Source organism: Marmota flaviventris, chromosome 11 (assembly GCF_047511675.1).
Source record: "Marmota flaviventris isolate mMarFla1 chromosome 11, mMarFla1.hap1, whole genome shotgun sequence".
NCBI lineage: Eukaryota > Metazoa > Chordata > Mammalia > Rodentia > Sciuridae > Marmota > Marmota flaviventris.
Window position 1 is genome coordinate 100,207,170 of NC_092508.1, and position 14,636 is coordinate 100,221,805.

Sequence of the window (14,636 nt, forward strand, 5' to 3'; positions counted from 1 at the left end):
TGAATTTCCCATCATTCAGGTGGGAGCTTCTCTCTCAAGTCAATGTGTAGATTGACCACTAGTCTACATACTGGGAAATTACAGATGATCAGGAAAAGTGCCTCACTTTTACGTATTGTCAGGCCTAACCGCAATCTCTACAGTGAGAGAAGACTTTAAGAAATCATCTACTGAGGAAGAGAAATCAAGGGGAGCCTCGCCCCAACTTAAAACAAATAAGAACAAATTCAGAGAGATTTTTGGAGGATCTAAATAAATATTTTGGGATGCTTCAGAACTTATGCCAGGTGCCTGACCTCACCTGGAAAGATATTATATTATTACTTAGCCAAACTTTAGCCTCCAATAAGAAGGAAGCCACTCTAAAGCAAGCAGTTGAAGAATTTGAGGATGGACCAAATCTTGCCCATGCCCCAGCATCACAAACTGGAAACAAACCTAATTATTCATCTAGAGTACAGGCAATTTCCAGAAATGATCCTGACTGGGAGTCAAATGATGAATGGGAGCTTGGAAAATTACATATTTCCAAACGTTGGTCCCTGAAGGTCTCAGGAAGGTCAAGCAAAAGCCCATTAACTGTTCCAAGGTTTCTGAAATTACTCAGGGCCCCAGGAAAGCCCAGCTATTTTCATGGAGAAACTCAGGAGACAATAAAAACACACCACCTTTAACCCTGAATCCATAAAGGGCCACCTACTTTTAAAGGATAAATTTACCAAAAAAGTTTAGTCCTCCTCTGATTTATGAACAGCTCTGAGGAGACTTTAAGTCATTAAAACGGGGCCTTAGTTTGTCCTCAACTTACTTATAAAGCAAGATTTAACCTGTTTGTCACTGAGATCCCAGGAATGGTTGCACAAAATAATGGACCTGCTCAACAACCAGTAGCTTATCTCAGTAAGGAGCTTACCATCCATGGTAGCTTTGTTCTCAAAATTAATAGAAAGTAAGTTATTATAATTTTCAACATACAAACCTGTCCATTTACCAACTAGGAAAAAAATGGTTAAAACGCCTTAGGCATAAGGTTTCTCCTGCTCAGAATAGCAGTTCAGAATAGCAGTTTTCCCTGTACCTTTCTGACCTCAGCCAGGACTTACATTGAAATGCTAATGGAAGAAGCCTGCAAGCTGTGTAGGAGACTGATCTGAGGCCCAAGAAGAAAAAAAAAAAAAAAGTAAAAAGTGTCTTTTACCTGAACTCAAACTAGACTAAACTAAAAAGCAAATTGTATGATACTTTACTAATTACTGGCTGGTCATTTTTTCTAGTACTCTTGCTTTTTCTTAGATTCTGTATTTTTTTGAGCTCATGATTTTGATCCTACAGACCTAGGTTAATGTTTTTCTGATCAGTCCTATTTTTTATTCAACTATGGAATTTTTAAACATTGCAATGGAGATTTCACCTTTAAAAAGCTACAAGCCTTTACTATTGTGTTATATGTGTGCACTTGTGTTATGTGCTGTATGTCTATATGTGCATATGTTATGAAAATTGGCAGAGTGCTCATAAAATTTAAAAAATGGATCCAAATACTTTTAATTCACTTGATTTAATTCACATAATTTAATTTTAAACAGTTCAATTTAAATTGGGTAAACAGATGAAAGTAAAGATGTCTTTCAAGTTAAACTTACAAGTGGTCAAAGAACTAATAAATGTTGGTGTGTACAAAATGTCTAATATCCCTAGGTTCTAGGACTTCAACAAGGAAGAAATGGCTAATCCTGTTCAATATACATGTCTGATATTTTGGTAAAATAAGTAAAGCAGATTTGACCTGGGGTTACTCATTTATGAGTAATTTTGTTTGTTAGACATCTGATTAATTTACAAGGTTAAAATGCTAAATAAATGTTAAATATAACATCAAGTACTCTTAACCCTTTGAATTTCATTGGGTAACATTGATGTTTTCATCAATTGGTAAATGAATAAAAAAAGGGTTTAAAGTTGCTTTATTGTCACTAAAAAAGGTTACTAAGAATTTAATGTTCCAACAGGTATAATTCTATATACTTAAACACTGTGTTTTCATGGAATGTTAAACGGATGTGATTCTATATACAAAGGTTTAGAGAAGATTTCTATATACAAAGGCCCAAAAGTTTCAACTGTTCCAATTAAAGCATAATGTAAATAATGTAAAATATTTATTTTTATTAAAATTAAATAATTTGCCTAAATTCAGAAATTTACAAGGATTGTTTCAAAATGTGAACAAAAAAGGGGGTTAACAGATGGGAAGGAGGAATTAGAAGGTTCTAGGTATGGGAACTATATTTAATAGAAGGGAAAATGTGTTTTTGGATAAGAAAGTCTTTATGTGATGAAGTAAGTAAGAGGGTTTAAGTAAGTGATAAAGAAAGTCTATGTAAATTGGTTATATATAGGTGAAAGCTATTTAAGGTTTCTTCCCTAAGGCCAAATGTTAATATACTGATATGAAACCTAAGTTTCATCTATGTGTTAAAAGGAAAAAGATTTATTAAAACATTAATTTTTCCATAACATTGTGTTTATTAAGTTTTGTTTTTTTAATAGGAAGTAACCTTGAAGAAATTAAACAAAAACTGGTTAAACAACAACTGTTATTTTATAGCATTGTACTATGTTATTTCTTTAAAAGCTAAACTTGGTTATAATAAAAACATCAATGTAATTGTGGTGCTATTGCTCTTCTTTTTATATTAAATATCTTCATATCTTCCAGGAATACAAGTCTTTAAGGTAGAAGCTTTGAAAGATCATTATATCAAACTGGTGTTCTCCAAACAAAAGTTGTATAGTAATTTTAGAATTATAAGAATAACATTGGAGATTTATTTATATCATTTAAGGTTCTGTAACTGGACCTGTTATCAATAAGATTAATATGAAGTTCTGTTACTTTTTTTAAAAAATATATTTTTAGTTGTATGTGGACACAATATCTTTATTTTATTTTTATGTGGTACTGAGGATCGAACCCCGTGCCTCACATGTGCTAGGAAAGCACTCTACACTGAGCCACAACTCCAGCCCCTTATGTTACTTTTTATACTGGGGTACAATTTAAATGTATTTTTAAGTTAATGAGACTAATCTATGTAAATGTTAATATTGTAAAACACAAACATTTTGCTACTTTTCCACAAAAGGCTAAAAGCTCTCAGCCTTTCTTTAACTCATGTTTTAAATGTAATATCATATTGTGTTAGCTAATATTCATGGAATCTTCAGATACAATATATATAAATTTTGTAATATGATATTTAAGAAGCAAAGATCAGCTTCAGAACTAGAACACTTTACTTAAGATTTATAAAGATTTATGAAGAGCCCGCCTCACCTGAGATAAGGCTCTGCATCCCATCTTACTACATGTCAGAATGACTCCAAAGTAAGCCAGACTTCAGTTCATTTAACATTATTTTCAAAAGATTGAATTTTTGTTGTTAAGATTACTAGGTTCTCAAACAGGGGATACAATATATAACTCAGCCAAAATTCAAGATATTTATTACATGACCTAAATATGTTTTTACTCTTATTATTTTTATTTTATATTTTCCTTATAAACTGTTTAAAGTTTGCCTGACAATGTTTTGCATAGATATTGCTTTAAGAACACAAAATCTGGGTTAATTTAAAATAATAAGCCATCACCTACAGGACATATAGGATAGTACAGGCCCCAATTAATAAAAAGGGTAAATGACTGTAAACTTATAGACATTAATGTTAAAATCAAGTACTGTTAATTTAAGACTGGTGAGACTGATTTGCTAGATGGTGAAGATCAAGACTTAAAAATTAAAGTTAAATTAAAAGGGCCAAGAAAAGCAATATTTAGCTCTTGCCCTCTGAGTCAATCTGAATCCAGGGAAAAGGGAACTTCTCTAAAGAGTTTTGCAAGTCTGTGCCACATAACCTCCCAGGGGGGAGATTAATGAGATCTCTGGAGAACAGAAAGCCAATCAATACATTTGCCATGAAAAGGAGGGTCATTGGAGAAGGAAGACATTCCTGATGTTTCCAAGGGAAGCCACATGGTTAGCAATACCTAGACCCATCCTAGCACAAATGGCACTATCAGAACTAAGAAGCTGCTCTCATGTTCTCCCAGGAATGTCTCTGATGGAAACTCAACTGATTGTTAACAATAGATAAAAACAAAAATAAGTTTGACTTGCTTCATCTTAAACACCTAGCAAAAACAGTTAAAACAAAACAACAACAACAACAACGAAAAGCCATTCCTGGGTATTTAAAAAAAATAATAGTCAAATATTGTGTTAACCTCCAAAATAAGTAAGACTAGAGTCTACAAAAGAGAGATTCTTAGGCATGAATGCTTGATAACTATCCAAAGAAACTATCAAGAGGAACTGCCAGAATCAGAAGTTTTTAGTTAGTTTAAGGCCTACAGAGTTTCCTACCCTACACAGGTAGGCTTAATGTTTGCTAGTATGATTATCCAACCATAAGTAACAGAAATAAAGTGTTCTCTACCAGAAACAGAGGTCATATCAGTAGAAGGATTTTACAAGATCAGAGGACATTAAGTTATTTAATTACATCTTATGGGGTTGAACATCTGAAATATTAAAAGTTAAATGTTGTGTTTACATTCCTTATAACTCTGGGGATAGTAAAGATTTACAATCCCAAATAAAGGCCTTGTCCACTCTGACCTTGTTATGGGGACAACTTATCAGCCCTCACACCTCCTGGTGAGAGAACTTCTACTATACATTGACATGTTCCAGATGCTGCAACATTTATTCAGCACTCATGTTTTTTGTTTCTCTCTCATTGAAACACCTATCCCCAGATGACTTTACAACATGTTCTTCCCCAACCAGACTTCAATCCAACCTGACTTCTAAAAGGGAACTCAAAACCTGCTTGCCCCACACTGCTGCCCCACTTCCAGCTCAAAGAAGCCAGAATGGCCATCATCCCATTCCTTACAGTAGTAAGGAGTTCCTAAAATTAGAAGGGGGCATGAAACCAGAATTAGACAGGCAGTTAGTATAGATAGGTAAATCGAGTCAGGTCAGATCAAGGAGGCCAATTTTGAGTGAGTCCAGCAAGTAGGAGACTGTCCCCTGAGAGACTGAAATATTAATTTCTTCTGAGCCCCTTATCAAGAATATGACCCTGCTCCAACTTGTTGCTAAGGTAACCTGTCCTAGGAGTTGCCCCTCCGTATAGTGAGCTATAAAGTTGTTAATTATTGTGTCCTGGGCTGCACCATCTGGCCCTTCCCCCTTCAGCCCACCTGTTTCCTACCTTTGGGCCATCCCACCAAGGATTCCTGGGCTTAGCCCTGGGCAGGAAGGAGAAAGTTAAGGGGGAAAAGGCAGGAGAACAACAAAAGCCTAGAACATATAAAAAGGGCAGAACACTTCACTTCTTGGGATATGAGGATACCAGCTATGGCCCTCTTCTCCCTCCCAAGAGAATTCTTTGTTATCATCCCTTTTTAAATAAACCCTGCTTGATATGCTTGCCTCGGTGTGCTTCTCTAATGTTCAAACTTCAACATGTGGGGAAGCAGGACTTGTCACCCATAACCGGTGGTAACATCTCTATAAACATTTTTATCCCACAAGAATTACAAGATGTCTAATGCAGTCTGAGCTTGATGAACAGAAAAGCAGTGCCAACTTTACCCTGGATTGCTGTTACAGTCAGAGAGCACATGAGTGCTTGGACAGTGCCACTATGAAATATCCTTGTAACTTTGCTGTGTAACTTCCCTGTGTTCATATGTGAATACACCACTGGTGCAACTCCACATCACGGACAAGCACAAATGGGATCCTAATTAAAATAAGTTATGCTCCATGTATTTACAATATGTCAAAACACAGTCTACTGTCTTTTCTATCTAGAAAGAATTTTTTAAAAAATGAAATAATAAAAAAAGAAACATCATTGTATATTTCAGTCAGCTTTTTTTGCCACTGTGACCAAAAGACTTGACAAGAACAACATAGAGAAGAAAAAGGTTATTTGGGGATCACAGTTTCAGAGTTATCAGTCTATAGATGGCAGACTTCACTGTTCTGAGACACAGAACATCAAGGCAAAAGAGTATGATGAAGAACGCAGCTCAAGAAGTTGAGAGATCAAACCCTGCTCACCAGGACCAATGTCTATGCCACAAAGGCATGCCCCCTGTGCCCTACCTCGTTGAGTTACACCCTACCTGCCAACAGTTACCATCCAATTAATCCATTTAAGTGGATCAATGTACTGATTGGTTTATATTTTTATAACCCAATCATTTCACCTCTAAACTTGCTTGCATTTATCTCATACATAAGCTTCTAGAAGATCCCTCATATCTAAACTATAACATTGTATCACTATTTAAATGTCATGTACTCACACAATCACACATATACACAAAAGTATATGGACTATGCAATATATGAAGCTCTCACATTGTATCACTACAGATAGCCTGGATTGCAGAGGATGAGTAAGCCTGGAGTCAGTACCACACAATTAAATAGAGACATACTGTTTAGGTGATATTATTATTAATTTGCTGACAAAACCATTATGATTTTGTGTTTGTGTTGAACTCTGCGTCCTTTAAAGCAATTCCACTTCTACTATTTTCTTTACTCTGTGACTTAACCATATATGTGGGGTCAATAAAGACAATATATACATTTACAAAATGTTTTTCAGTACCTTGTATGTCCCAGGGTCGGTCAACAGCAACAAAATTTATGTAATTTCTTTTTTACAAGCTCACAGTTTGATGGAAAAATCCAATGACAGTTGCTCAATGAGTGAAAAAGTTGGATAAAGGTATGGGGAATGAAAATTGGTGGATGTTGACTTGCTCAGAGTGTTTAAAGTCAAAGTGGAAATTAAGTGGATAATAAAGAGAGGAGAAAGGGGAGAAGCAGTGAGGAGAAGAGCAGATATAAATGAGAAGCTATGAGATATCTCGGAAGGCACTCAAATTCACAAATCCTCCCAAGGCCTCCAATTCAGGGATGAAACAGGGATTTGGCAAAGAATAAAATGGAGAAGAAGGAAGGGCTTCTGCCACAGACTCTGTTTTAGTCAGTTTTTATGCTGATGTGACTTAAGAACCCAAGGAGAACAACTGTAAAGGAGAAAAGTTTTACTAAGGGGCTCATGTTTTCAGAGGCCTCAGTCATGGACATCTGGCTCCATTCTTTGGGGCTTAAGATGGCGCAAAACAACATGGCAGAAGAGTGTAGCAAGGGGGAAACAGCTCACATGCTGATTAGAAAGCAGAGAAAGAGACTCCATTTTCCAGATACAAACATATAACCCAAGGCCACACCTCCAGTTCCCTACCTCCTCCAGCCACACCCCACCTGCTTTCAGTTACCACTCAATCCCCTAAAGTGATTATTTCACTGATATGGTTAAGGGTGTAGAAACCCAATCATTTCTCCTCTGAATCTTCTTGCATTGTCTCACATGTGAGCTTTTGGGGGACACCTCACATCCAAACCATAGCGGACCCTTTTTGTTGTGCTCTAGAGGCTTATTTTGGGGCTGGCAACAATTAAATCATTTTATTCAGGGTTTATTTAATAGGAGAAAAATTTGCAAAGATGAATATACAAACATATATAGCAATCTATAATAAAAATATTAGAGAAAGGAAGATGCACATAAACATGAAAAGAAGTTGCTATTCAAGTTTTAAAATACATTGAACAATACTATATTGACTGTGCAACTTGTACATGGAGTAAAATTTGAAAAAAAATACATTGAGATGATGTATGTTAACCTTAGAAGCATGCTATCCTTGGAGAGGATTGTAGGAAAATGACAAAGGGGAGAGTCAAAAAGAATTTCAACAGTATATTTCCCTAAGAAAAAAAAAAATCTCATGTGTAGGTACTAGAGTCATGGCTCAGTGGTAGAGTGCCTGGTTTATGTGAGGCCCTGGATTTGATCCTCAGCACTGCATATAAATGAATAAAATATCCATTGACAACTAAAAAATACAATAAAAGAAAAAAATCTCATGCATATATAACAAGAAAAAATCCTGTGTTATATCCACCTGATTTCTGGTAGACATATGTTTGAATTCATTTGCCAAATATTTTGTTTTTTCAAAAAGTCACTCTTTGGGGAAATTGAGCTTAGAGCTAGGAAAGTGAAAATTAAAGTGGGAGAATCAGAAAGAAAATTATTATAGGAACTATGCTTTTTGGCAGAGGGAAAAATGATGACACATTGATAGTTTGCTCTCCCAGTTAAAGTTGCAATAACTCCTGTCTTCCGAATCCTGATCTACTTTTTTTTCTCCTCTGAATCTTCTTGCATTGTCTCACATGTGAGCTTTTGGGGGACACCTCACATCCAAACCATAGCGGACCCTTTTTGTTGTGCTCTAGAGGCTTATTTTGGGGCTGGCAACAATTAAATCATGGATTCAACTCTGGACAGGCATGATTTCTAAGGAAATGATGACCTCAGCACCACACCCCCATTTTGTGTTTTTATTAAAACAGCTCATGGGTTTCAGGCCTGCTCCAGCCCCAGCACACAGGATGATAATTAAAAATACAGTGGTGTTGTATCAAGAAAGATGTCAATAAACATTCATTCATCCTATCACTAGGATTTCTTGACTGATGGCCACAAGTAAAGTGAACAATCATCTACTTTATTATTCATCTGCATCAGGAGATGACTAAATGACATCTTGATTTGGTTTTTTAAATGTATGCTAAGGAGATCAGTTTCCCCAGTCCAGAGAAGTCTGTTATTCTGCTTTGAATACTTGAATAGTAAAGAGAGAAGGTAGTGATAATTCTGAGGAGCAAGTCAAAGTGTCTCCTTGTAGAAGAAAGTTACAGGGGTAACACAAAATGTATACTTGCGTGGAAACTGAGAGGCTTAATTTAAAAGGATGGAGCCCCTGAATGGTTACATGTATGTGCTTCCTGGTGCTTGACTTTATTGTCTCCACTGCCACTAAACTTAACTAGAAGAAATCTTGAATTAAAGGAGAATAATACTGAACAAGATTCAGGGCAATCATGATACATGGAGTCAAAATTTTTCAATGTCAACAATCGCCTCTTTTAATATTAAACAGAGATCAGTGGCTCAGTCCAGTCATTGATGCTTCCACAGCTCACTACCAACAAAAGAAACATTTCCTTCTTGTTTTAAGAGAAAATTTAAAAACCCTTCTTTAAGTATAGGTTTGCTAATAACAACATTTCACATTTGTCCTTTACCTAATAATAGATGTATTTTCTCTTTATTTAGAAAATAGTTTGCCCATATACAGTTCTTCTTCTTGGTCTTCCTGGTTATGAAAGAGATGTCCATTCTTACTTCATTTCTTGTTGTCCTCTAAAAAACTAGTCACTTCCCTGTGGCTGCCATCAGGATTTCTCTTAGTTCTTAGTTCCCAAAAGTTTCCTTTTAATGTATGTTGGTGTGGATTTTTTTGGTTTTTGTGGTTCACACATCCTCTTGAATCTCTTTTGCCAAATTAGAGCAGTCACTCATTTTACCTTCTATACTATTTCAGTCTTATTCTCATCCCCACCCACTCCTCTCCTCTCTTTTCTTCTAGAGAACTAATAATATGAATATTAGCTATTTCTTTACTTATTTATGTATATTATTTACTTACACTGCTCTATAGTTTCCTGAGAATCTGTTAACTTATTTTGCAGTTTATTTTCTCTTAAGTTGTTTGCATTATAAAAATTCCCTTTCTTTGCCCTCCAGTTTATTGATTCTATCCTTTTCCACATTTTCCACTTTCTACCTTGCTATTGATCACATCTGGTGATGTTGCCATCCCTGGAATTGTATTTATCAATCCTATAATTTTCCTCTTGTTCTTCCTTCAACCGCTGATTTCTTTCTTTGTATTTTCTGATTTTTAATTTGTAAGTAATTGATTAAGGAATTTTATGATGGCTACTTTAAAATCTATATCATTTAATTCTCAAACCTGATAAATCTCACTGATAGCAGCTGTTGACATTCTTTTCTTACTCTTGATGATTTTTCCCAGTCCTTGGTATATGGATATTATATTGTTAAACTCTGATCCTTAGTTATTGTCTCGTTTTAGTAAGTGGTCTCATTGCTTAGGGATAGCGGTAAGAGCAAGGTTGGTGTACATGTTCAACTTCTTACTGGTGGCTGCCAACAGCATCTTGCCCAGGTGGGACACTTCCTCACACTGCCCCTTGCAGAAGAGTAGGCTGGTAGGTCTGCTGGCTTTAGCATTATGCCTCATTTTCCCCAGGAGTGGAGTATGGACTTTTTGTTTCTCATTTCTTGTTGTTTCCAAGTGGAAGTGGAAGGTCGGCTGCCTACTAGGTCCTGCTGCCAATAGAGAGGGTGGCGGGGGTGGGGAGGGGGAAGAGGTCTGACACACTTTTGTTGCTATAAGTTTTGAGACTGAAGCTTAGTTGTAGCCTTATCCTCACTCACTGGGAGTGGAATACCAACTCACCCTCCCTCCCTCCCTCCATTCTTTGTAATGCATATTGTGGGAATGGATGCCTAAATTCTCACTGGGTCTTTTCAATAACATGGAAGAAGAGAAAGTGATGACCTTGATATTAGCCTTGCATCTACCTGATGCTCTGTGAGCTGGGTCCTCAGCTGCCCCCTTGTCCTCAGCTGCTCCCCTTCTCACCCTTCATTTTTTTACCTATGCTGCTGGTGGTGCCTCCCCAGGACAGCTCTGTCTTACTATGTCTGGCTAAGCCTCCTTGCTGCTGGGTGGAGTGGAGACTTAGCTCCCTGGAGACACTATCCAAGCAAGAGACAGAAAATTAACCCAAGTTTACCTCCTGTTGGAGGAACCTGAGGAACAAAAATCTGCCTGCTTGGAAGGGTGGGGAAGGGAGAAATGAGTTCAAGACGTACTATAAATTTTTATTCAGTCCCAGGGAGTGAGTGGACAGAGGTCAGCATGTTCTTTTTCTGTTAGCTGGAATAGGAAGCATATTGCAAAAAATTAAAATAAGATAAAAAAATAATTTTAAAAATTTGCAATTAGGCTATCCTTTTCTCAACCTCTTGACAATCTTTCTTGAAGCTTTTTTGGTTGGTGTCTGTTGCAGTTTATGGATTAGATTAGAAGCATCTGCAGTGCCCTGTGGAGTAATAAAGAAACTCAGCGAAATTGCTGCCATGTTGTCCTTCAGATCCAAAGGTCATTAAACTGCATGACTTCCCTTTTCCACTTTCTAGAGACTTCTAGTAGTTTTTCATTATTTCACGTCCAGAACTTTTTAGTTGCATAGGAGAGGACAGTGAGGACTGGGACTATAGCATCTTGGCAGAACTGGAAGTCAGAGAGTATCTGTTACCCCATTTTTTTGATAAGAATTAATAAAGATATTGTTTCTCAATATTATGTGATAATAATGTCCATTTCCATGCCTCGTAAAATATAAGCAAAAAATAAGAGTTAGTCATAATGGATATCTTAAGGCCCTCTATGAAAACCGTATTCAGAACATTGAGAAAGAAAAAATAGTGAACGGGAGTGCAAGGAAGGGCACGGAGGGCTCTCCATTTTGGTACCACATAGATGATGACGGATGAACTGTAATGACTTAAAGATAAAAGCAGGACAGAACAACACAGATTTCTTACAGTTTGGTGTTAACATATTGCCCAGGCTTTAGACAGTCCTCCATAGAAGAGAGATGTTAATGTAATGGGCAGGAGTGATGATTAGTTCTTATTTTCATCTGAGGATGGATAAAATAAATTTTAAAAATATTGCCCCACATTGTTTGTGGCCATGAGACACAAGCTCAGAATAACTACTCTGAAGTAGCAGTGCAAAATTAAAATTCAAATCTATGTCAACAATCATCTAATAAATCATAGAAACAAAAAAAAGCTGATAATTGAAAATAGAAGGATAATATTTCGTGATTCAGAAATACCACTATTAATAGGTTAAAAAAATGAAGCATGGCCAAGAAATACAAATATGACTTCAGCATCAATATTTAATTTTAATATTTTATCATTTCATAATTCTTAACATTTGTCTTGAATTTGACTGTATATCTTCAGAATCAAATATCATCATCCATCTTTTTTAAAACTCCATTAATGTCGACAAATAAATTCAAATGTGCATAGTAAAATGAATTTTGTGAGCTCATCAGATAAATGTCAATGTGCTTTTTAAATTTTTCTTTCCATCAGGATGGTGGGATTTTTTTTTCAATTGCTAATTTAACATGTTATAAATTCACTATTAATAGCAGGATAAGAAAGCTTCAACTTCCCTCAAAGAATCCTTGAATTTAAATTCTCTTTTTAGAAGGAAACACATCCATATGTTCATGGGTGGATTGATCTTTTTTTTTTTTTTTTTTTACTCTTTTCTTTTTTTCTTTCTTTTTTGTGCATTTGCCTTTTGACTCTATCACAAATATTTTTGTTTTGCAATAATTTTTACATAAAAGCAAAACACATTTCTTTATTCCCTCCACCTTCATTGAGGAATTGCTGATAATTTTCCTTATTAGTTTTATTGCATACTCTAAACATTGGAGAATAAGTAGGAGACATAGGATCTCTTTCCTACTAAATATTGCAAGTTAACTTCCAAATTTGCCACAAAACAGGAAATTCAATGTTGATATAATTCTATAATCTAATTTAAAAATTTATTATTTATTTAATATTTATTTATTCATTATTTACTTTTGCATATTGTACCAATAATATCCTTTACAGTAATTTATTTTTCCTCTCCAGGGCCCAGCCCACTATCATACTTCACATTTAGAGTTGGTGTCCTTTTAGATGACATATTATTCATATACCATAAAATTAACTCTAAAATATACAATTCTGTAGTTTTTAGTTTACTTAGTGTGTGCTGTTATCACCGCTATTCAATAATGTAAATATTTTCATCACCCCAGAAAGAAAACCCATATCCGATAGCAATTTCTCTTCACTCAATATTTGCTCCAAAACAGCTAATGTGATTTTCTTAGACCTTTTGTGTTTTTGACTTCTTTCACTTAGAATAATGCTTTAAATTAATCAGGTTTCAGTCTTTCTTTCTTTTCATGGCCAAATAATATTCTATAATATGGAAATGTGTAAATAAATAAATAAAGGGTGATACAGACAAGGTGCAGAGGCAGGGAAGGTGACAGAGTGGTTCTTTGTCCAAGTGGCCTCATTTTTTTTATAACAATAGGTTACATTAGGTCATTAGTACCATAACCACATTATCGTTTAGAGTATCAGTAAGGTTGCTTATTCTGCAGTTACCTTTCCTAGTTACAATATGCAATGTTAGGAGCTTTGTGAAGTTCTCAAGAAAGTCCATTGTCTGAAGTTACTCTTAGGTAGGCAGATCCAGGAGCACTAGAGCTTGGTGAAACATTGTAGTTATCTAGCAAACAAGTTCTTCTATTCCCAGGAGCTAAGTGCCTGCAATCAAGCCTTGATGTGGCTCCAATACAGAGGCACCTCAGGGTATTGCCATATCAGCTAGACATGGCACAAATATTAGCTGTATTGCTAGATCCTAAGAGAGATTGCAGGGCATTCTAAGGGTGGGAAACAGGGTGCCTGTTACCAACCCCCCACTGTCCCTAAGAGTTTTCTCACCAGGGGAATGCTTCCCTGTAAATTTCCATGGTCAAAATCCCTACAGAAATATCAACTTTTTCTTTTTCTTTTCTTTTTGTCTCTTTACTTATTCCTCAGTTTACATGCTTTTCTTGTAAGTCTTATATGTGTCTTTATATATATATATATATCTTGTACGTACATCCCTCCTAAAACTTACAAGTTTATTTTAATAAATAAGCTTTTGCACCACTGCCACTAAAATACCTGACAAGAACAGATCACAGAAGGGGAAATTTATCTGGGACTCAGGATTTCGGAGGTCTCAGTCTATACAGAGCCGACTCCATTACTCTGGACCCAAGATGAAGGAGCTCATCATGAGGAAAGGGGCCCAGCTGAGGAAGAAAACTGCTCAGCTCAAGGTGGACTCAGAAACAAAAAGAGAAAGGGGGATGGAGGAAGGAACTGCAGGGAAGATGAACTCTTCCAGGGAATACCCCCAGTAACCAGAGACCCACCTTCTCCAGGCATGCCCCACCTGCCTGCAGGTACCACCTAGTCAGTCCATTCTATTCTTTGAATAGAACATCCCTGAATATCTCTGCATCAGTAGGAGCTTCTGGGGGACACCACATTTCCAAACTAATAACATTATCTTATTTTGTATTTGTTTTATTAAATCTATATCTATGTAATTTTTATACTATACATTCATTTTTTTTTTTCATTTTATATTGAGAAATGTCATTGCACTTGGTGCTGTAGTGCATCTCAGTGGCTCAGGAGAATCACAAGTTCAAAGCCAGCCTCAGCAACTTAGTGAGGCCCTAACCAACTCAATGGGACACTTTCTCTTTCTAAATAAAGTACAAAAATTTGCTGGGGATTTGGCTCAGTGTTTAAGTGTCCCTGAGTTCAATCCCCAGTACAAAAATGAAATAAAATAAAATAAATGTCATTGCTAATGAATATAATTTTAACTAAGATTTGTACATTGGTCTTATAATCTTCAAGCCTGATGAGCTCAT